The following is a 4,027-nucleotide window of genomic DNA, read 5'->3' as shown; positions in this document are numbered from 1 at the left end:
GCCGAGGCGGGGGGCCCGCCTCCTCCCCTCGCCGCCGCCCCGCCCCGTCAGCCGGGGCTCCGGGAGCTCCCCCGGCAGCTCTCCGGACAGAGCCGGGCAGGAAGGGCGCCTGCTCCCCGCGCCGCTTCAGCCGCTCATTCAGTCACCGCCTCCCTCCCCTCAGCGCGACCCCGTCCCTCAGCAGCCGTTGGGCCGGGGAAGGAGCGCGCGGGCGGCTGCCGCTGCCGTAGCAGCTAGGCGGAGGAGAGGGGCGGGGCTCCGCGGCACTCCTGTGCGTTATGACCTCGCGGCAGCCGCGTTCGAGCCCCCCCGCGCCCGCGGAAGCGGCGGCCAGCCCCGCTTTCACCGCAGCAACGGCGGCGCTGAGGGACACCCGCTGAGCCGGGCGGCGGGGCCCTAAAACCTCCGCGACTTCTGTTAGCGACAAACCCCGTTCCGAGCGCGCCTTAAGGAGCTTGCGCTAATGAAAGAGACAAACAGCTCCACTCAGGTGCCCGAGCGGCTGCGATGCCAAGCGGGAAGTCACCGCAAGGCGCTCAGACCCAAGCCTACTAGTGTACCTCATGCCTGGAAACACAAAAACACAAACTAACCGACTAATATTTAAAAAACTAAATACATAAGTCGCCCAACAGCTGCTTGCAGGGCATGGCCTGGTTTTGAAAGCCTCGGTAGAGTCAGTGGTAATTTTATTTTTTTTTTAAATATCAAGCCTTCTTTAAAACTGGCTGCTTGCGGGGAAGGCTGGGATGAAGCCCTGCGAAGATGAAAGGTAGGACACAACGAGAAAGCTGCCGTGGTCCTGCTCTCCTGCAGGCACACCCAGTGAAGGATGGTGTGAGCTCCCAAGTAATGCTCACCAGGCGTTTCCTGTCTTTCCCATACTTATACAACACGATGAGTGTCTCCAAGTTGGAAGTAGGTGATCTTTAAGGTCCCTTCCAACCCAAGCCATTCCATGATTTTACGAAACACAGGAGGAGGATGAGTATGCCTTGTTGAAGCAAAGCGGACTTCTCCAGTTCAGCGCTTCCAGTAGCACAGCCTGGAGAATGTGTTCAGCAGGCACATGAGAACACACTTGTGTCCAAGTAGCGAGGAAATTGCCATCATCTAAGCACTGCAACAGACATGAACCTGCACTATCACACCATGTGTGCTCTGCCTTTCCACTTTCTGCCAAAAACCTCCCAGAAATCATCTTGCACTAGTACACTTTGCAATAGTGCCTGCACACACTTGTTGGATTCACAAGGAGGTTCTGCATTTCTGCCACTGCATCACCACATAAGCACTATGGTCATAGAATGAGGAAAGCCACTGCACCATGCACTCACTCAGTCACTCTTCCTGCAACCTCCTACTGCTCCTGTAATTTTCCTTGCTTACACCTTAAGACTTATTTTCCTCTCTTGGCTCCGAAGAACAGAAGACATCGAGCACTTCAAATTGTCACAGTGTGGCTCGTGGATACCTCCTGTCCAAGCAGAGTGCCAGTTAGTGAGGTGAGCTCAGATCACCTGATGGAGGCCCAAATCCACCTCAAAGAACAACCCCCAAGATGCTTGCTGCTTTATTCAAGCTACTAGGAAATTAATGACCTTTTGTGGTAAGGGCTTGAAATTAAAATATCTACCACAATTGTTACGCTACCGTCAGCTAACCACATAGATACTTTAATGCATGTTTTTGTAACTGCAGATTTAAGCTTCAAACATTGGAAATAAGTGAGGAAATTCTCTTTCTAATAAATAGAGAAAAAATCACTAATGCTAAGTGCTTTTTGTTCAAAAAGTCACACATATTCTTTCTTCATTTTGAATTTACACCAAGAGAAAGGTGTAAATAATGAAAGCAAATCCTCAAACTAATAGAAGTATTTTCCTTTGCAATGGGGAACTTGATTTTTTTCAGATGCAATTAATTTACTAATCAAGGACATGTCAATTTTATATTGCAGCAACAAAACTATGACAAGAGAGTTCTTAGTGAATAATTCTGACAGGGGAAAAAAGCCAGTATCTGTATATGTATCTAGACCAGTATATATATCTATCTATACCAGTATACCAGTATATCTATAGCCAGTATCTACATCTACTTTCCTGGAAACAGGAATATCAATCACAATACCTGTTCCAACGGTTTCCCACGTAAGACTCACAAGATAAGCACAGGTTAGTGTGTTCTGAAAGTACAGGGGCCCTACCTAAGCCACAGGTAAAAAGGGGATTAACCTCCTGTTTCTTTCTTTTCTCGTACGAGTGTTAGCAGATAAGGAAGCAGACATAGGCCAGTTGGGACTTGAGGAACACCGCAATACTGCAGTGCAGGAACCTGAACAGACCAGGAAAAAAAAGCACGAAACCGATTAAAAGTATGCTGGGGCAAACCACCCCCCCAAAAAAAAAATACAACCACAAAACCACAGTAAAGGTGACTAGTAATGTGGCAGCTTGGGAACTTTTTGTACATACTCGTTTTGCTAACTTTGTGTAGTAGGCAGCTTACTGTATACTCCATTAGGCGGACTGGGCCTGAAGAGTATGTAAAAAGCTTCTCCACTTGCACAAATCTATCAGTAACTCTTTGTACACTTTGTATCATCCCTCATGTTACTCTCTAGAAGGGCAAGTCAGACTTCTTGGCACAGCACTTAAAACAGTCATGTTTTAAAAGGCAGCTCGTTTACACGACACCAAACCAAGAGAGTAACAAGTGTTAGGAGCTGCTTTACATTTTAATGCTGATGTTTTATCTTGTGTAGAAGTGTACCAGGAAACACTGCAAAATACAGGATTGCATAATGTAGTAGGATTTTACTCATGGCACAGTTTTTCATGAGGAGGTACATGCCCACAGACTATAGGAACCTTGTTTCAGTACTGTGTAACTTATCATTGCAGCCGAGCTGACAGACAACCTGACAGTTCACGATAAAGAAACTTCCCTGCCCAGCCAACTGTAATTAAGATCAACATTTTAAAAAAGTTACACAAGACAGAAGCAATTAACAGAAATAAAAAAACAGTATCAACTGCCTCAAAACATTAGCAGCTACTAAGCAAAAATAGCATTCCAAGGCTCCAGGGATTTTCACTTTCTAATCTTCTTTAAAAGTATCAATATACATAGGATCATAGAACTGTTTGGGCTGGAAGGGACCTTAAAAGTTCATCTGGTTCCAACCTGCTGCTGCAGGTAGAGACACCTTCCACTAGACCAGGTTGCTCAAAGCCCCATCCAACCTGGCCTTGAACACTGCCAGGGATGGGACATGACACTGTATGACATTCCTGCAAGAAAAAGCAACAAGACTCCATTCCTCCATGTACTGGTACCTTTCTGCAGTGATCTACTGATTGCTGATGAGTCATTTTTGAGGAGCATATTTTTCAGACTGAAGAAAAAAAAATTACAAAAGGTTCCATTTGACAATGAATAGACACATTTTGTTCTGGATGGTGATCAGCACTTACATGCCAGGACAGAAACATGTAAACAAAACATTAAACTACCTGGGTTACTCACAGGTAACCTATCAGACCTAACCTTCCACTCTGACCTTTCAAATGTAGACAAAATGCACCACCCGCTCCATTTGTCCTCATATTTTGTCAGTCTTAGTATTAATACATAGAGGTGTTACCACAGCCTTCACTTTTTAGACAGCATAACTGAGCACCAAAATAAAACTGATCCTCAAAGATGCAGCTGCCAGTAACATTTACAGCTATCTGTTCAAAGCAGCCTTTCAGCTAGCATGTGATACTCCCTTTCCTGTGGATGTCTCTCAGCAGCAGTACTCCAAAATCTGACCACCACCGTCCCACTTTGCAAGAGCAACCACCAGCAGCAAGGGTCATTGTTTCAGCTACCGCTGGACAGTCCTACACTACGCACTGAGTTCACTGTGATACAACACACCCTTTCTTGGAACACAGCAGCAAGCAGGAAGATGTACAGATTTTGGACCCTTTTAAAAGCATAAGGGATTTTAAATAAATCTGGGAAACTCCGGCATAAC

Source organism: Lathamus discolor, chromosome 1 (genome assembly GCF_037157495.1).
Source record: "Lathamus discolor isolate bLatDis1 chromosome 1, bLatDis1.hap1, whole genome shotgun sequence".
Classification (NCBI taxonomy): domain Eukaryota; kingdom Metazoa; phylum Chordata; class Aves; order Psittaciformes; family Psittacidae; genus Lathamus; species Lathamus discolor.
Note: the sequence above shows the minus strand (reverse complement) of the source record.